Source organism: Rhinoraja longicauda, chromosome 31, assembly GCF_053455715.1.
Source record: "Rhinoraja longicauda isolate Sanriku21f chromosome 31, sRhiLon1.1, whole genome shotgun sequence".
Classification (NCBI taxonomy): domain Eukaryota; kingdom Metazoa; phylum Chordata; class Chondrichthyes; order Rajiformes; family Arhynchobatidae; genus Rhinoraja; species Rhinoraja longicauda.
Genome location: NC_135983.1, coordinates 24,675,410 through 24,696,547, shown reverse-complemented (window position 1 = coordinate 24,696,547; position 21,138 = coordinate 24,675,410). Strand labels below are relative to the sequence as shown.

The 21,138-nt window shown below is 46.0% G+C and overlaps 1 protein-coding gene across 1 annotated transcript in view; it reads left to right on the top strand.

Moving 5' to 3' along the window:
- The window catches only part of LOC144608288 (astrotactin-2-like), a 908,904-nt gene that overhangs the window by 600,683 nt on the left and 287,083 nt on the right, over positions 1 to 21,138 (top strand). The window lies entirely within an intron of this gene.

Here is a 21,138-nt window from a genome sequence, read left to right as displayed (position 1 = left end):
ATACCAGTGTATACATGCCTAGTCGCTCCAGTCTTTCAACATACAACAGTCCCGCCATTCCGGGAATTAACCTAGTAAACCTACGCTGCACGCCCTCAATAGCAAGAATATCCTTCCTCAAATTTGGAGACCAAAACTGTACTCCAGATGCGGTCTCACTACAATTGCAGAAGAGAGCAGTTATCATCATATCATATACATACAGCCGGAAACAGGCCTTTTCGGCCCACCAAGTCCGTGCCGCCCAGCGATCCCCGTACATTAACACTATCCTACACCCACTAGGGACAATTTTTACATTTACCCAGCCAATTAACCTACATACCTGTACGTCTTTGGAGTGTGGGAGGAAACCACAGATCTCGGAGAAAACCCACGCAGGTCACGTACAGGGGAGAACGTACAAACTCCGTGGAATGAGTGGGTGAACATATGTATGATGAGCGTTTGACGGCACTGGGCCTGTAGTGTCCATCTTCAGTGTAAACCAGCGTCTGCAGTTCCTTCCTACACACGTTCAATTGCTGTGATCAATAGGAAGTTAGATGAACACCTGAAAGCAAAGAGTTTGTTATGTTCTTGAGGAGAGGGTATGGGAACTGGAATATGAAGCTCCCGCCAAGGGCTAGTATAAACAAGATGGGCAGTGCGGTCTCCATCTGTGATCCCATGTCCTTTAGTTCAGTTTAGTTTAGTTTAGTTTAGTTTAGTTTAGAGAAACAGCGCGATCCCCACATATTAACACTATCCTACACCCACTAGGGACAATTTTTACATTTATACCAAGCCAATTAACCTACTAACCTGCGCGTCTTTGGAGCGTGGGAGGAAACCGAACATCTCTGAGAAAACCCACGCAGGTCACGGGGAGAACGTACAAACTCCGTACAGGCAGCACCCATAGTCAGGATCGAACCCGGGTCTCTGACGCTGCAAGCGCTGAAATGCAGCGACTCAGCCGCTGCGCCAATGTGATCGCCGTCAAGCTGACTCCTCTTTGTGACTGAACCTTCACTTTCATCTCAGGTGTCGTTCAAAACAGTGGAAGCACTCTGACCACAGTCTGAACAATTAGCCCAAGATCAGGGCGAGAAGAAATGCCTTTGTATTGACACATTGAACTGCAGTCTCTTCTGTTCTCTCAGATGAACATTAAAGGCACCGTTGTGAAGAGAAGCATTCTCTGGTGCGTTGTTCAGTGTTTGTCTTTCAACTAACATCAGTGGAACAAAGTATCTCATCTTTATTTCACTGCTGTCCGCGAGATCTAGCAGCGGGTAATTTTTCTGCTAAACTTCCCATGTTATGATAGTGATCAAAGGCAGACGGCAGTAATATTAACAGTGACAACTCTAAAAGAGAAAGCTGCATTGTCAAAGTTAATTATTTTCCCCCGTGTGCTTTACTTCCAGTCCAATGGAATTGTGCTGCGTTTCATCCGGGGAATGTGATGTGACAGAGTAGTGGCGAGATAAACCATGAAAACAGGCCCTTCTGCCCAAATTTTGACCATGTAGACTTTTAATTGCCCATTTAGAATCATAGAGTGATACAGCGTGGAAACAGGCCATTCAGCCCAGCTTGCCCACACCCGCCAACATCTCCCATCTACACTAGTCCCACCTGCCCACGCTTGGCCCATATCCCTCCAAACCTGTCCTATCCATGTACCTGTCAGACTCTTTCTTAAACGCTGCAATAGTCCCTGCCTCAACTACCTCCTATGGCAGCTCGTTCCACACACCCACCACCCTTTGTGTGAAAAAGTTACCCCTCAGATTCCTATTAAATCTTTTCCATTTCTCCTTAAACCTGTGTCCTCTGGTCCTCGATTCACCTACTCTGGGCAAGGGACTCTACAGGAGTCCAATATTATATTCCCATACTGGCCTTTCTGTCCTGGGCCTCCTCCACCATCAGAGTGAAGCCACACAGAAACTGGAGGAAAAGCTCCTCAAATTTTGCTTGGGCAGCTTTCCGCTGTTCCAGGTGTCAACTTTTCTATATCAGCGAGACCAAGCGCAGGCTCGGCGATCATTTCGCTGAACTCCTCCGCTCAGTCCGTCTTAACCAACCTGATCTCCCGGTGGCTCAGCACTTCAACTCCTCCTCCCATTCCCAATTGACCTTTCTGTCCTGGGCCTCCTCCATAGTCAGAGTGAGGCCCAGCGCATATTGGAGGAACAGCACCTCATATTTTGCTTGGGTAGTTTACACCCCAGCGGTATGAACATTGACTTCTCTAACTTCAGATAGTCCCTGCTTTCCCTCTCTTTCCCCTCCCCATTCCCAGTTCTCCCACTAGTCTCCTGTCTCCGACTACATCCTATCTTTGTACCGCCCCCTCCCCTGACATCAGTCTGAAGACGGGTCTCAACCCGAAACGTCACCCATTCCTTCTCTCCCGAGATGCTGCCTGACCCGCTGAGTTACTCCTGCATTTTGTGTCTACCTTCGATCAACCAGCATCTGCAGTTTTTTTTCCTACATCTGTATGAACATTGATTTCAATTAGTACCTGCTACTCCCCCCTCACCCACCCACCAGTCGTCCTACCAATTCCACTGGTCGCACCCTTATGTCCCTCTCGTTAGCACATCTTCCCCTGCCAACAATGGACCATTGTGGACTCCACCCTTCCCGAAGCCATCTGCTGCCGGCCCCTGTGTTGTTCCGGCCTGCTCTAGCTTTCGGTCTGAAGAAGGGTTCCGACCCGGAACGTTACATGTCCATTTTCTCCAGAGATGCTGCCGGGGAGGATTTAAACTAATGTGGCTGGGGGATGGGAGCATGAGCAGAGAGACAGAGGGGTGTAAAATGAGGGTAGAAGCAATAGGTAGCAAGGTAAAAAGTAAAAGTGGCAGGCAGACAAATCCAGGGCAAAAATCAAAAAGGGCCACTTTTCAACATAATTGTATAAGGGGTAAGAGCAGGACCGTCTTTACAGCATTATGGGCCCCAGGCAAAGCAGTGTACTGGGGCCCCTACGACAACTACTCCCCAGTGCCCATTCTCAGACCCCCCCATTCTCTCTCCCCCAGACCAACTGTTACTCTCCACCACCCCCCTTTCCCCAGCACCCCCATTTCCCCCACTCTCTCTTCCCCCCCACCACCAACACCCACCCTTGCTGTCCCCCTCCCCAGTCCCACTCTGCCTCCTCCCACCCCCACTCTCTCCTCCTCCCACCCTCCCCGTCGCCCCCACCGTTACTCTCCCCCACCCCCCTTTCCCTACCAGCCCCCCCCCCCCTGTCGTGCCGGCGAAAAGCACTTACCGAAAAGTACTTAGCGATGGACTTAGGGTGCTACATTGTTGCGAAAAGCACTTACAGATCGCTGTGAGAAGCACTTAGGGATGGAAAAGCAAAGCACTTAGGGAGCTAATTGTTGCGAAACAGATCGCTGTGAGAAGCACTTAGGGATGGAAAATGTTGCGAAAAAAACACTTAGGGACTGAAAATGTTGCGAAAAAAAGCACTTATTGAACCTACATTTTTAAAGTAATATTTATTTATTGCAAGTCACTTAACATATACAGATCAGCATGGGGCCCCTATGCTCGTGGGGCCCCGGGCAAGTGCCCATCAGGCCCATGCGTTAAGATGGCCCTGGGTAAGAGTGTTGTAAAAACAAGCCTGAAGGCTTTGTGTCTCAATGCAAGGAGTATACGTAATAAGGTGGATGAATTAAATGTGGAGATAGTTATTAATGATTATGATATAGTTGCGATTACGGAGACATGCCTCCAGGGTGACCAAGGCTGGGAGCTGAACATCCAGGGATATTCAATATTCAGGAGGGATAGACAGAAAGGAAAAGAAGGTGGGGTAACGTTGATGGTTAGAGAGGAGATTAACGCAATAGAAAGGAAGGACATTAGCTTGGAGGATGTGGAATCGATATGGGTAGAGCTGCGAAACACTAAGGGGCAGAAAACGCTAGTGGGAGTTGTGTACAGGCCACCTAACAGTAGTAGTAGAGAAGTGTCTATCTTCGGTGTAAACCGGCATCTGCAGTTCCTTCCTGCCCACTTCTCCCACTTCCCACTGCTGATATCACGTCAGCTTACAAGGCTGATCCATGACGGAGAGCCATTTCCAGATTGGCATGTTTCCACTGGAAATGGTTGCAAGAGCAATTGAGTTAAATTTATTTCCAGTTGCAAAGTGCTAAAATAAATGCGATTGGCAGTTTAATTTCTCATCATGCGTCCTAATGCACGAGGGGGCAGGCTTCCAAGCCCACTCCTCGGCTTTGACAGCGAATTTTGAACACTTTTGACAGAAGATTGACTTGATTTAGAGATCTATAAGCTGAAATCTGGACTTCTCAAGTGGTGCCTTAGTGGATAATAGCTTATAAGTGCTGCTTGTCATCACAATCATTGATGTAGCAGTGTCAATTATAGCTTTTAGTGGAGGTCATCGCAGTACTGGTCTCATATCAGCAGCCAGAGTGGACCCATTAGCTGTTCAGGGTGTATATCAGATACAGCCAGGATCTATGTCCCGTCACCACCTGAAACGCCAGATCATTTATTTGTTTCTTGAAGAGAAGTTTCATTGCCACAGACGAATGTGGAGGCCGAGTCAATGGATATTTTTCAGGCGGAGATTGACAGATTCTTTGGTTCGTGAGGGTGTCAGGCGTTATGGGGAGAAGGCAGGGAGAATGGGGTTGAGAGGGAAAGATAGATCAGCCACGATTGAATGGTGGAGTAGGCCTGATGGGTTGAATGGTGGAGTAGGCCTGATGGGTCGAATGGTGGAGTAGGCCTGATGGGTCGAATGGCCTAATTCTGCTACAGGAACATCTGAACTTATGAAGCGCTTTTAGCTCTACAAACATTTTGAAAACTGCCGATTGATATTTTCCAGGTAACTGTGCAGAACTGTTTCAAAAGAAACAGAAATTACTTGGGATTCACAGCAGGTCAGGCAGCATCTGTGGAAGCAAAAATTGAGTTAACGTTTCAAGTTGAAGAACCTTGGTCAGGTGAAAATTCTCCAACCAGAGACCTTCATAAGTGATAGGAGCAGAATTAGACCATTCGGCCCATCAAGTCTACTCTGCCGTTCAATCATGGCTGATCTATCTCTCCCTCCAAATCCCATTCTCCTGCCTTCTCCCCATAACCGCTGACACCTGTACTAATCAAGAATTTATCTGTCTCTGCCTTAACAATGTCAATTGACTTGGGCTCCACAGCCGTCTGTGGCAAAGAATTCCACAGATTCGCCACCCTCTGACTGAAGAAATTCCTCCTCATCTCCTTCCTAAAGGAACGTCCTTTCATTCTGAGGCTATGACCTCTGGTACTAGACTCTCCCACTAGTGGAAACATCCTCTCCACATCCACTCTATCCAAGCATTTCACTATTCGGTAAGTTTCTATGAGTGCATTTTCAGTTTTTGTCACTTTCGGTGAATGTACACAAACCAAGGGAGACCTGTGTTAACATGGAACCGAGCAATCTGCCGGGCACATAATCTTCACTACGAATTAGTCTGCTCAACAAACAGCACGTGGATTGAGATCACACGATGGAACAGACACCAAAAGATGGACTAACTCAGCAGATCAGGCAGCATCTCTGGAGAGAAGGAATGGGTGACATTTCAGGTGACAATAGACAATAGACAATAGGTGCAGGAGTAGGCCATTCAGCCCTTTGAGCCAGCACCGCCATTCAATGCGATCATGGCTGATCACTCTCAATCAGTACCCCGTTCCTGCCTTCTCCCCATACCCCCTCACTCCGCTATCCTTAAGAGCTCTATCCAGCTCTCTCTTGAAAGCATCCAACGAACTGGCCTCCACTGCCTTCTGAGGCAGAGAATTCCACACCTTCACCACTCTCTGACTGAAAAAGTTCTTCCTCATCTCCGTTCTAAATGGCCTACCCCTTATTCTTAAACTGTGGCCCCTTGTTCTGGACTCCCCCAACATTGGGAACATGTTTCCTGCCTCTAATGTGTCCAATCCCCTAATTATCTTATATGTTTCAATAAGATCCCCCCTCACCCTTCTAAATTCCAGTGCATACAAGTCCAGTGTATACGAGACCCTTCTTCAGACTGAAAGTTACGGGAAAGGGAAACGAGAAATATAGACGATGATGTGGAGAGATATAGAACAAACGAATGAAAGATATGTAAAAAAAGCGACGATGATAAAGGAAGCAGGCCATTGTCAGCTGTTTGTTGGGTGAAAACGAGAAGCTGGTGCGACTTGGGTGGGGGAGGGATAGAGAGAGGGAGTGCCGGGGTTTCTTGAAGTTGGAGAAATATACCACTGAGCTGTGAGCTGGATCACCATCTTATATCTCTCATTTTCCCTTCAGTCCTTTTTGTGGTTTTCAGTCTGAAGAAGGGTCTCAACCCAAAACGTCACCCATTCCTTCTCCCCAGAGACGCTGCCTGTCCCGCCTGAGTTACTCTAGCATTTTGTGTCTATCTTCGGTTTAAACCAGCATCTGCAGTTCTTTCCTACACACTATTCAACAGACTGAGAGTGGAGTCAGATGCTGAATCTGATCAAAGTAACCCCTAATGAAACTCTGACAAATATGCTTTCATGCAGCAAATGTATGACAGGCACATTGACAAGAAAAAAAATTGCTAGATTAGTCTGCCTACTCAATGATATTTTTCTTCATTGAAGTTGGATTTCTAACACAGTGAATCTGACAAACTACACTTGAGTGTTTAGTGTAGAAAGAAACTGCAGATGCTGGTTTACACTGAAGTTTGACACAAAATGCTGGAGTAACTCAGCGGGTCAGGCAGCATCTCTGGAGAGAAGGAATGGTTGACGTTTTGCGTCTAAAGAAGGGTCTCGACCCGAAACGTCACCCATTCCTTCTCTCCAGAGATGCTGCCTGACCCGCTGAGTTCCTCCAACATTTTTGTGTCTATCTTCAGTGTTGACACTTCCTCTGCATAGATTACTGTTGCTTTTTATTTTTGCTTCCACCCAAATGTGTGCTTGTAAAAACAGACAACAATTTATATCTTATTTTGTGGCAAAGAGCTGGTGGTTAAAATTGAAAGATGCTGCCTGGAACTGATTCAGCAATTCATATATTTTTCAGGGCTAAACAGGTTTGAGGTGAAGGGGGAAAGATTGAATAGGAATCTGAGGGGTAATTGTTTCACACAGAGGGTGGTGGGTGTATGGAACGAGCTGCCAGAGCAGCTAGTTGAGGCAGGGACTATCCCAATGTTTCAGAAACAATTGGACAGGTACATGGATAGGACAGGTTTGGAGGGTTATGGGCCAAATGCAAGCAGGTGGGACTAGTATAGATGGGACATGTTGGCCAGTGTGGGCAAGTAGGGCCGAAGAGCCTGTTTCTACTCTGCATGACTCTGTGATTCTATGACTGTGATCTGGTGGAAATCAGCCAAATTCCAGTGTAAACAATGATCCATTCTTCAAGGTTTGCATTTGGATGACATGACAGTTAAAAGACAGCCACAGACAGGAAAGGTTTACAGGCATGTGAATTTTCCGCATTTCCACCGATTTCTGGGCTTTTAAAATCCATTTTCATTTTGCCAAAATCGTGTTTACCAACGGAGAAATTGGATCGAGAAAAAGAAAGAAAAAAAATAAACAGGAAATAAACGATGTATGGCAGCTTTTCTTAACCGGAGTTCCCCGGAACACTAGGGTTCCGCTAGAGGTCGCTAGGGGTTCCGCCAGAAGTAGCCGCTAATCATTGAAATCCGGACAAAATTACGAAAGCCCACTTGAAATCCCCCCCCGCCCTGGAAGTCTCCCCGAAAATATGGCACCGAGGCTGGGCAAGGCAGCCAATCTCGACCTCATCGGGACTTCCACGGCCGATCGGTGGGGTTGAATTTGCAACCTGCGGCCGGGGCTCTGGAACTCCAGCCTAGCTGGAGCCGGCACATCTATCCCCATCGCCGAACGACTTCCTTGGCCGGCTGGATAAACCAGCAAAGCTCTGGAACCAAGAGTGCCAGAAAATCAGTGGTGGAACTGTGATGAGTGAATATTAAATTTAAGTGCAAGATTATATAACTAAATTAATTAAAATAATAAAAATGTTATTAGAATACAGTGACATATTCACATTATTTTGTAATGTCCGTTTTTTACCTTGAAATGCACTAAAAGAAGATTGGAACTGGTAATTGTGTGTGTAATTATTCAAACATTTTCCAATTTTTTGACCATTTCTGTACGCCTCGCGCAAACGCTCAGCTCTTTTCCTCATGTTTCTTTTACCTCTCTCACATGCCTGGGTTTAAAGGGATATCGGCAAAAAGCAACAAATGGGACTAGTTTAGATGGGGCATTTTGATCATCACGGACAAGTTAAAACAAAGGCCCTGCTTCCATGCTGTATGACTCTATGACACGTTTAGTTTCTAGCTTAGTTTGGATATACAGTGCGGAAACGGGCCCTTCACCTCACCGAGTCCGCGCCGACCAGCGATCCCCGCACACTAACACGCACGAGTGACAATTTTACAATTCTACCGAACAAATTAGACCTGTACGTCTTCGGACTGTGGGAGGAAACCGAAGATCTCGGAGAAAACCCACGGAGAGAACGTACAGACAGCACCCGTAGTCAGGATCGAACCCGGGTCTCTGGCACTGTAAGGCAGTAGCTCTACTGCCACGCCACCGTGACACCCCCACGCCGAACAATCAGTATATGGGATCTATTTGTTTGTGCTGATATATTCTCGTTTGATTTCCGAGGATCATATCTCCTCCTGAGGAAAATTGTATTTCCCTTCCACCCCCCACCCCCTCCGACCCTCACAACTTCTCTCCGGGAACAAAATAGAGGAATCTCCTTTGTTTTCCAGCTGCGTGATAGATTAATTTAATTTGTCTCTTGTAATATTCTTCAACAAAGTAAATCAAACTCATCTCTTTTCATAAAGAGCAATGAAACTCAATATGATTCAGGTCCCTGCAGTATTTCTCAATTATAAATGCTCCTCAAAAACGATATTTATTATTCAGATGTTATTTTTCTTTTCTACAAATGGCTTATCCTGATGAGGATTGTTGATGTCAATGCACAGAGGATGAATTTCTGATCTTCCAATTGACCCCTTTACTGCCCTTGCAGTTTTTAAAAAAATCTGCACTTTCTCTTTAATAGTAGATTCTGCGATGTACGCTACCTCCTGTACTCATGCAGACACATGATTTGTCCTGGATAGCATGCATTTTTCACTACACGTGACATGGGTGTCGAGGGTTATGGGGAGAAGGCAGGAGAATGGGGTTAGGAGGGAGAGATGGATCAGCCATGATTGAATGGCTGAGTAGACTTGATGGGCCGAATGGCCTAATTCTGCTCCTATCACTTCTGATCTTAGTAATAAACCAACACCAATACAATATTCCATTTGTGGTCCCGGTAAGGGCTTGTATGAATGAAGTAAAAGTGTTGTAATCAAATTCGGTTGCAATAAAGACCAACATAATCTTTGCCTTTCTAATTGGTGGCACAGCGGTAGAGTTGCTGCCTTTCAGCACTTTCAGCCCCAGAGACTACGGGCGCTGTCTGTACGGAGTTTGTACGTTCTCCGCGTGACCTGCGTGGTTTTTCTCCGAGATCTTCGGATTCCTCCCACACTCCAAAGACGTACAGGTTTGTGGGTTAATTGGCTTAGTATATGTGTAAATTAGTATATGTGTAAATAGTATATGTGTAAACTTTTTCAGTCAGAGAGTTGTGAATCTGTGGAATTCTCTGCCTCAGAAGGCAGTGGAGGCCAATTCTCTGAATGCATTCAAGAGAGAGCTGGATAGAGCTCTTAAGGATAGCGGAGTCAGGACGTATGGGGAGAAGGCAGGAACGGGGTACTGATTGAGAATGATCAGCCATGATCACATTGAATGGCGGTGCTGGCTCGAAGGGCCGAATGGCCTCCTCCTGCACCTATTGTCTATTGTCTATTGTCTATTGTCCGTAGTGTGCGTGGGATAGTGTCAATGTGCGGGAATCGCTGGTCTGCGCAGACTCGATGGGCCGAAGGGCCTGTTTCCGTGCTGTATCTCTAAACTAAACTAAAAAAAACAAAGTAAACTTCATGTTAATTTTCATTGATATGTGTGCAAGGACACCCAGGTCTTTATCAACTATTGTTGAACATATATATTTGTCTTTGCTTACTCTCATTTTTGCCTTTTGCATGCATTTGCTCGGCATTTAAACTTCCCTGTATGCTCATATTTCATTTAAAGGGATTCATGTCAAAAGCGCGGTATCCCATAGTGCCTGCTTTAGAATGCCATCTATAAAGCTGAAGGGTGATTTTGCCTTTTAAGTGTGAGAGATGATGTTTGTTTCGCATTGAATTTAACCCCTTTGAGGGTTAGAATATCTTGACATTTTACTATTCGCATATATCCCAAATATCTTAGAACAAGAGTCCTGCAAATTTCTTATAACTCAGTTCTCAGATCAGATTTAGGCCATTCGGCCCATCAAGTCTACTCCACCATTCAATCATGGCTGATCTATCTCTCCCTCCCATCCCCATTCTCCTGACTTCCCCCCATTACCCCTGACACCCTTTACAGCAACTCGTAGCTGTAAACTTCATGAGAATTTTCCAGCCAGAATTCCACTCCCTGAGCTCCAGATCCAGCTTTCAATGAATTTCATTGCTTTAATGTTAACACTGAATGCTCGTTGTTTCCTGAGCTCTGTGTGGTCTTCAATCCAATGTGCAAGATTCATTATTCAATGAAGAATCTATCGATAATCAAGAATCTATCGATCTCCACCTTTAAAATTCCCATTGACTTGGCCTCACCACCCTCTTGAACCACAAGCAGCCGTAGAGTTACAGCATCAGAGAACCGGGTTCCATCCTGACTACCGGGTGCTGTCTGTACATATAAGAAGATAACTGCAGATGCTGGTACAAATTGAAGGTTTTTATTCACAAAATGCTGGAGTAATTCAGCAGGTCAGGCAGCATCTCGGGAGAGAAGGAATGGGTGACGTTTCAGGTCGAGACCCTTCTTCAGACGGCGTTTGTACGTTCTCCCCGTGACCTGCGTGGGTTTTCACCGGGAGTCCCGGTTTCCTCCCGCACTCCAAAGAAGTACATGTTTTGTAGGTTAATTGGCTTTGATAAAAATCGTAAATTGTCCCTGGCGTGTAGGATAGTGTTAGCGTACAGGGTGATCGCTGGTCGGCGCGGACTCGGTGGACTATATCTCTAAACTACTTTTTGTTAAGACCAGAGCAAAGCATTGTTGCTTTGCAAATGGCTTGTGGGAAGTTGAGTCAATGTACGTGTTTCTTATGAGATGGTAAAGGTCATCATTCATTGATTGTGCAAAGTCTTTTATTTTAACATATACAGCGTGTCACCAGCAAGTCTTCTGATTGCGGTAAAGATAAATGTCTTTCTGACTCGAAGCTTGCACTCCGAACAGATTTGCCATTTTTTAAAATTATTATGGGTTGACATTTAAAACTGCTCATGTTGCATTGGAAGCGGCTCATAATTGGTTGCTACAAAAGTGCATGAATACCTTCAATGATTACTTAGTGGGAATATAAATCAGCAACAAATGAGTGAACATTTTCAATTTTCTGCACAAAATATTGTTCTAAACTGGAGGGGTCTGTTAAACACATCGCGAGGAAGCAAGATTCGTTGAATTTCATTGCTTTAACGTTAACACTGAATGCTCGTTGTTTCCTGAGCTCGGTGTGGTCTTCAATCCACTGTGCAAGATTCATTATTCAAAATAACACGGTGGCACAGTGGTAGAGTTGCTGCCTCATAGCGCTTTCAGCGCCAGAGACCCGGGTTCGATCCCAACTACCGGTACTGAGTTTGTACGTTCTCCCCGTGACCACGTGGGTTTTCTCTGAGATCTTCGGTTTCCTCACACACTCCGAAGACGTACAGGTTTGTAGGTTAATTGGCTTGGTACAATGCAAATTGTCCCTAGTGTGTCCCTAGTATTTCAGACAGTGGCACATTACCCGTTCTATGGAGCTTCTGCCCGGATAAGTTATTCTAGTCCTGGTGTGGGGTTTGAACCTGTGATCATCATTCACGGAAGCAAGAGCTTGACCAGTAAATCCTGGTTGACATTCACACACACACACACACACACACAAAGTTCACACAAGTTCTAGGAGTAGAATTGGCCCACTCGGCCCATCAAGTCCACTCCGCCATTCAATCATGGCTGACCTCTGCCTCCTAACCCCATTTCTCTGCCTTCTCCCCATAATCCTTTTCACCCGTTCTAATCAAACATTTGTCTGTCTCTGCCTTAAAAATATCCACTGACTTTCAGTGACATTTGAAACTCAATACTAAAATTGGCAGTGATGTGTTGACTTTGAGGTTGTCATACTACCTTGCTACCAAATCACAACAATGCGCGTGCATAGGCTTTGATTCAGAACCATTGTTCCAATCCAGTCAATCAATCAATCAGTCTGAAGAAGGGTCTCGACCCGAAACGTCGCCCATTCCTTCTCTCCTGAGATGCTGCCTGACCTGCTGAGTTACTCCAGCATTTTGTGAAATAAAAACCTTCGATTTGCACCAGCATCTGCAGTTATAAGGCTGCAGGGTGACTTGGACAGGTTGTGTGAGTGGGCGGATACATGGCAGATGCAGTTTAATGCAGATAAGTGTGAGGTTATTCACTTTGGAAGTAAGAATAGAAAGGCAGATTATTATCTGAATGGTGTCAAGTTAGGAGGAGGGGGAGTTCAACGAGATCTGGGTGTCCTAGTGCATCAGTCAATGAAAGGAAGCATGCAGGTACAGCAGGCAGTGAAGAAAGCCAATGGAATGTTGGCCTTCGTAACAAGAGGAGTTGAGTATAGGAGCAAAGAGGTCCTTCTACAGTTGTACCGGGCCCTGGTGAGACCGCACCTGGAGTACTGTGTGCAGTTTTGGTCTCCAAATTTGAGGAAGGATATTCTTGCTATGGAGGGCGTGCAGCGTAGGTTCACTAGGTTAATTCCCGGAATGGCGGGACTGTCGTATGTTGAAAGGCTGGAGCGATTGGGCTTGTATACACTGGAATTTAGAAGGATGAGGGGGGAACTTATTGAAACATATAAGATAATTAGGGGATTGGACACATTAGAGGCAGATAACATGTTCCCAATGTTGGGGGAGTCCAGAACAAGGGGCCATAGTTTGAGAATAAGGGGTAGGCCATTTAGAACGGAGATGAGGAAGAACTTTTTCAGTCAGAGGGTGGTGAAGGTGTGGAATTCTCTGCCTCAGAAGGCAGTGGAGGCCAGTTCGTTGGATGCTTTCAAGAGAGAGCTGGATAGAGCTCTTAAGGATAGCGGAGTGAGGGGGTATGGGGAGAAGGCAGGAACGGGGTACTGATTGAGAGTGATCAGCCATGATCGCATTGAATAGCGGTGCTGGCTCGAAGGGCTGAATGGCCTACTCCTGCACCTATTGTCTATTGTCTATTGTTATTTTCTTGTACAGTAGCCTGGACCTACCTGATCTCCCGGTTGCTAAACAATTTAATTCTCCTTCCCATTCCCAACACTGACCTTTCTGTCCTGGGCCTCCTCCATTGTCAGAGTGAGGCTAAATGCAAATTGGAGGAACAGCATCTCATATTTTGCTTGGGCAGCTCACAGCCCAGTGGTACGAATATTCATTTTTCTAACTTCAGGTAACCCCGGCATTCCCTCTCTCTCCATCCCTCCCCCAACCAGGTCGCACCAGCCTCTCTGAAGAAAGGTCTCGACCCGAAACGTCGCCCATTCCTTCTCTCTAGAGATGCTGCCTGTCCTGCTGAGTTACTCCAGCATTCTGTGTCTGTCTCCAGCTTCTCGTTTTCACCCAACAAACAGTTAACAATGGCCTGTTTCCTTTATCATCGTGACTTTTTTTGCATATCTTTCATTCATTGTTCTTTATCTCTCCACGTCACCGTATATATCTCTCTTTTCCCTCTCGCCTGACTCTCAGTCTCTCGACCCGAAATGTCACCCATTCCTTCTCTCCAGAGATGCCGCCTGACCCGCTGAGTCTCTCCAGCATTCTGTGTCTATCCGAGATCGAGATACTGTTTGAACTGAATCCACTCACTTTCGTTCCATCTGGCCCCAAGCGATGGAGGTCATTGGACTGAGATCAATAAGGAAACCAGCTTTAAACAACTATGCTTGTGCAAGGTTATTGACCAGCAGCCTGTCCCGATTTTCAATGGCCATTGTGAAAATCAATTTATAATTTGAATGCTGTGTGTACTAGAATCCTCAGGCATTATTACAAGGCTGGTTTGTGTGACTCCTCTGCATTATAAAAAGGGCAGGAAACATTTGCATCGCCTCGAAGATTACAGTTTGTTTTGGGGTGGAACATGGCTCTTGTTTGATAGACAATAGACAATAGGTGCAGGAGGAGGCCATTTGGCCCTTCGAGCCAGCACCACCATTCAATGTGATCATGGTTGACCATTCTCAATCAGTACCCCGTTCCTGCCTTCTCCCCATACCCCCTGACTCCGCTATCCTTAAGAGCTCTATCCACCTCTCTCTTGAATGCACTCAGAGAACTGGCCTCCACTGCCTTCTGAGGCAGAGAATTCCACAGATTCACAACTCTCTGACTGGAAAAGTTTTTCCTCATCTCAGTTCTAAATGGCCTACCCCTTATTCTTAAACTGTGGCCCCTTGTTCTGGACTCCCCCAACATTGGGAACATGTTTCCTGCCTCTAACGTGTCCAACCCCTTAATAATCTTATATGTTTCGATAAGATCTCCTCTCATCCTTCTAAATTCCAGTGTATCCTCTCATCCTTCTAAATTCCAGAGTATCCTATCATATCATATCATATATATACAGCGCGGAAACAGGCCTTTTCGGCCCACCAAGTCCGCGCCGCCCAGCGATCCTCTCATCCTAAGAAATTCCAGTGTATATTCCACCTGGGTAGGTTGTGGCGCAGCAGTAGAGTTGCCGCCTCACGGCGCCACAGATCCGGGTTCGATCCTGACTACGGGAGCTGGCTGTACGGAGTTTTGTACGTTCTCCCCGTGACCTGCGTGGGTTTCCTCCGATTTTCCTCCCATGTTCCAAAGACGTGCAGGTTTATAGGTTCATTGAATTCTGTAAATTGTCCCTCGTGTCTGGCGGGCTTCTTAAATAACAGAATCACACAGCTTGGCAACGGGCCCTTCGGCCCAACTTGCCCATGCCGACCAACATGTCCTATCTAAGGTAGACACAAAATGCTGGAGTAACTCAGCGGGTCAGGCAGCATCTCAGGAGAGAAGGAATGGGTGATGGTTTGGGTCGAGACCCTTCATCAGTCTGAAGAAGGGTCTCGACCCGAAACATCACCCATTCCTTCTCTGCTGAGATGCTGCCTGACTCGCTGAGTTACTCCAGCATTTTGTGTCTGCCTTCAATTTGAACCAGCATCTGCAGTTATTTTCCTAAACATGTCCTATCTACACTACTCCCACATGCCTGCATTTGACCCCTGCACTAGTCCTATCCGTGTACCTATCTAAATATTTCTTAAACGTTGCATTGGTACCTGCTTCAACTACCTCCTCCGACAGCTCGTTCCATACACCCACCACCCTTAGTGTAAAGAAAAGTAACTGCTCTGGTGCAAGTTGAATCTTTCCCCCCTCACCTTAAACCTATGTCCTCTGGTTCTCGAAATAAGATGCTGTGATTAGATTTACACAGTAATAATGACACGTGATGGCATTCTCTGCTAATTCTGGGCCGATGAGATGCAAATTATTACCTTTAAATATAGATTTCATTACCTTGTCATGAGTGTTGAACAGTGTCTTTCCCCATATTTTATCCAAGTCTCACGGTTTTTCCAGCAGATTTTATTGATTCACCTTTTTAAAGCTTTTAACCTTGGACCCCGTGCATTTTACAGCACGATTCAAATCTTCCTGCTGATTTTTAGTCTGTTTCTAAATGCATCCAAATAACTTAGTCGACCCTGTGAAATCCAGGCTTTGAGCTGAAATCCTGTGGTGCTAAGATGCCTTCACACACAGAACAGAATTAGAATCTTGTGATGACCTTGCAGGGGGAGCTGGTGGAAACGTAGAAACATAGAAATCTTGGAACAGACAGAATAGTGAAAGGCTTGGATAGAGTGGATGAGGAGAGGATGTTTCCACTAGTGGGAGAGTCTTGGACTGGAGGTCACAGCCTCAGAATTAAAGGGCGTTCTTTTAGGAACAAAGAGGTCCTTCTGCAGTTGTACAGGGCCCTAGTGAGACCGCACCTGGACTACTGTGTGCAGTTTGGTCTCCAAATTTGAGGAAGGATATTCTTGCTATTGAAGACGTGCAGCGTAGGTTTACTAGGTTAATTCCCGGAATGGCGAGACTGTCGTATGTTGAAAGACTGGAGCGACTAGGCTTGTATACACTGGAATTTAGAAGGATGAGAGGGGATCTTATCGAAACATATAAGATTATTAAGGGGTTGGACACGTTAGAGGCAGGAAACATGTTCCCAATGTTGTGGGAGTCCAGAACAAGGGGCCACAGTTTAAGAGTAAGGGGTAGGCCATTTAGAACTAAGATGAGGAAAAACTCTCTTTTCAATCAGAGAGTTGTAAATCTTTGGAATTCTCTGCCTCAGAAGGCAGTGGATGCCAATTCTCTGAATGCTTTCAAGAGTGAGCTTGTTAGAGCTCTTAAGGATAGCGGAGTTAGGGGGTATGGGGAGAAGGCAGAAACGGGGTACTGATTGAGAATGATCAGCCATGATCATATTGAATGGTGGTACTGGCTCGAAGGGCCGAATAGCCTCCTCCTGCACCTATTGTCTATTGTCTATTGAAGGAGATGAGGAGAAATTTCTTTAGTCAGAGGGTGGTGAATCTTTGGAATTCTTTGCCACATAAGTCAGTAGATATTTTTAAGGCGGAGATGGATATATTCTTGATTAGTACGGGTGTCAGAGGTTCTGGGGAGAAGGCAGGAGAATGGGGTTAGGAGGGAAAGATGGATTAGCCATGATTGAATGGTGGAGTAGACTTGATGGGCCAAATGGCCTAATTCCACTCCTATCACTTATGACATGAGAAACATAGAAAATAGGTGCAGGAGTAGGCCATTCGTCCCTTTGAGCCAGCACCGCCATTCAAAATGGTCATGGCTGATCATCCAGAATCAGTACCCCGTTCCTGCTTTCTCCCTATATCCCTTGATTCTATATCAAACTCTCTCTTGAATACACCCAGTGAATTGGACTCCACTGCCTTCAGTGGCAGAGAATTCCACAGATTCACAACTCTCTGGGTGAAAAAGCTTTTCCTCATCTCACTCCTAAATGGCCTACCCCTTTTTCTTAAACTGTGACCCCCTGGTTCTGGACTCCCCCAATGTTGGGAACGTTTTTCCTGCAAAAACATTAGCACATGTGTCACAATAACACATAACTTGGCATGGTGGCGCAGCGGTAGAGTTGCTGCCTTACTACGCCAGAGACCCGGGTTCGATCCTGACCACGGGTGCTGTCTGCATGGAGTTTGTACGCTCTCCCCGTGACCTGTGCCGATTTTCTCAGCGTGTTCCTGTTTCATCCCACACTCCAAAGACGTACAGGTTTGTGGGTGAAGAGGCTTTAGTAAAATTGTAATAATTGTCCCTAGTGTTTGTAGGATAGTGTCAGTATGCGGGGATCGCTGGTCGGTGAGGACTTGGTGGGCCGAAGGGCTTATCTCCGCGCTGTATCTCTAAACTAAACTAAACTAAACTAAATAACACAGTGAGGTTATCCACTTTGGCGGCAGAAACAAGGAGGCAGATTATTATCTCAATGGTGTTAGGTTAGGTAAGGGGGAGGTCCAGCGAGACCTGGGTGTCCTTGTACTCCAGTCACTGAAAGTTGGCGTGCGGGTACAGCAGGCAGTGAAGAAAGCTAATGGAATGTTGGCCTTCATAACAAGAGGATTTCAGTATAGGAGTAAAGAGGTTCTTCTGCAGTTGTATAGGGCCCTAGTAAGACCACATCTGGAGTATTGTGTACAGTTTTGGTCTCCTAATTTGAGGAAGGACATCCTTGTAATTGAGGCAGTGCAGCGTAGGTTCACGAGATTGATCCCTGGGATGGCAGGACTGTCATATGAGGAAAGATTGAAAAGACTAGGCTTGTATTCACTGGAGTTTAAAAGGATGAGAGGGGATCTTATAGAAACATATAAAATTATAAAAGGACTGGAGAAGCTAGATGCAGGAAAAATGTTCCCAATGTTGGGCGAGTCGAGAACCAGGGGCCACAGTCTTAGAATAAAGGGGAGGCCATTTAAAACTGAGGTGAGAACTCTTTTTCACCCAGAGAGTTGTGAATTTGTGGAATTCTCTGCCACAGAGGGCAGTGGAAGCCAAATCACTGGATGGATTTAAGAGAGAGTTAGATAGAGCTCTAGGGGCTAGTGGAATCAAGGGAAATGGGGAGAAGGCAGGCATGGGGTATTGATTGGGGACAATCAGCCATGATCACAATGAATGGCGGTGCTGGCTCGAAGGGCCGAATGACCTCCTCCTACACCTATTTTCTATGTTTCTATGTTTCTAATATTCTTTTCTGATAATAGACACAAAAAGCTGGAGTAACTCAGCAGGTCAGACAGGATCTCTGGAGAACAAGGAATAGGTGACGTTTCAGGTTGAGACCCTTCTTCAGAAATATTATGAATAGGGATTCTCAGCTGGATAATAGCTTGTTTAACTTGTTTGGTCGTGAAGTTGGAATTGCAATCATTAATTTCCCATTTCTGTTTCTCAGAACTAATCGTGTGAAACAAATACGGTTTCCCTGTCTTGAGCAAATAAGAAGAATATAAGACTTTCCATTGTTCAGCGATTGTTTGGTTGGGGCCTCTCATTCAGTTTAAAACAGATTCATCAATGAATCTTATAAAACCACCGAGATTAGAATTTTAGTTTAGTGTAGAGATATAGCGTGGACACAGGCCCTTCGGCCCACTGAGTCCGCGCCGACCAGCAATCCCCGCACATTAACTCTATCCTACACACACACACTGGGACACTTTCTACATTTATACCAAGCCAATTGACCTACAAACCTGTACGTCTTTGGAGTGTGGGAGGAAACCGGGGCACCCGGAGAAAACCCACGCAGTCACGGGGAGAGCGTACAAACTCCGTACGGATAGCACCCTTAGCCGGGATCGAATCCGGGTCTCTGGCGCTGCAAGCACTGTAAGGCAGCAACTCTACCGTGCCACCCTTGATTCTTGATCAATGTTATTTTATTCACAAAATGCTGGAGTAACTCAGCGGGTCAGGCAGCATCTCGGGAGAGAAGGAATGGGTGACGTTTCGGGTCGAGACCCTTCTTCAGACTGATGTCAGGGGGGCGGGACAAAGGAAGGATACAGGTGGAGACAGGAAGATAAATCTCAGAGGGGGAGCAACGAGAGAGCATGTTGCTAACCTCTCGTCGAAGAGAGGAGGAGAACTTCTTCAAAGTGGACATACCTTGAGGAGAAATCGCAGTGGAGCAACAGGTAGTGTAAGAAAATAACTGCAGATGCTGGTACAAATCGAAGGTATTTATTCACAAAATGCTGGAGTGTCTGATTCCGTTCGTTGTAAACGGCATTAAGGCAAAACTGCTGGCATTAGCTTTGTGGAATTGAAGCTTTCCACCGTTGTTGGCCACATTCCACGCCGGTCTCGTTCCTGAGCCTTTCACACTGTGAGGTCTACATGTGAAAGTAATTGATTTTCCCATCATTCACCTGCACCTCTGGCACAGCACATTACAAGGTTTGACAGGGACTAGTCTGGTCACACAAACACAGTCGTTTACTATTATTAATCTGACATTACTTTTGTGATCACGGTTAACACCGAGAAACCCTGAATAGCTGATTCCATTTCTGTAAAGGGATGGAGTACTTTATATTTACACCAAATTAGTACATTATCATGATTGTAGTTGTAGTGTCATTCAAGGCAGTGATTAATTCCCTTTGTTGCTTTAGGGATAATGGTTTGATGACAGCTCTTGGTTCATTAAGCCTTTGTAATTGGAAATTCAGTCATATGGTGCCGACTGCTCTATTTGTACTTTGTGCAGAAATATAGAGTCAGAGAGTCATAGAGTCTTGCAGCGTGGAAACAGGCCCCTTGGCCCAACTTGCCCACACCAGCCAACATGTCCCATCTACACCCGTCCCACCTGCCTGCATTTGGCCCATGTTCCTCTAAACCTGTCCTATGCAGGCACCCGTCCGAATGTCTCTTAAGCGTTGCCTTTGTACATGTTGCGATGGTACTTGCTGTGTGCATCGGACACGGGTGTTGGTAAATATTGATGTTGTATCTGAGAAGGTTGCCTGTACAGTAGGACAGAGTCAAGAGTGTTTTATTGTCACATGTCCCAGATAGAACAATGACATTCTTACATGCGGCAGCACAACATAGAAACATTGAAAATAGGTGCAGGAGGGGGGGGAGGAAGGGAGTCAGTCTACCCCATGGCAGAAAGGGGAGGAGTTGTACCGTTTGATAGCCACAGGAAAGAAGGATCTCCTGTGGCGTTCTGTGCTGCATCTTGGTGGGACCAGTCTGTTGCTGAATGTGCTCCCCAGGTTGACCAGTGTGTCACGGAGGGGGTGAGCTGTGCAAGCCTTGGATCGAGTGTGCAAGTGTTGGGCAAAATGGTCGCCGAGACTATGCTTGCACTGGCCGAAGTCGTCAGTCTTCATCCACTGCACTCGGTGTTCCCAACGTGGCCTCATTTACATCAGTGAGACCAATCTTAGACTAGCGAACGTTTTAACCAAAATTAAGGCCTGCTCAATCTGCCGGTTGTAAACCATTTCAACTCCCCGTCACATTCCCACACTGACCTTTCAGTCCTGAGCCTCCTCTATTGCTAGAGTGAAACATAGAAACATAGAAAATAGGTGCAGGAGGAGGCCATTTGGCCCTTCGAGCCAGCACCGCCATTCATTGTGATCATGGCTGATCATCCACAATCAGTAACCCGTGCCTGCCTGCTCCCTATACCCCTTGATTCCGCTAGCCCCTAGAGCTCTATCTTACTCTCTTTTAAATTCACCCAGTGAATTGACCTCCACTGCCTTCTGTGGCA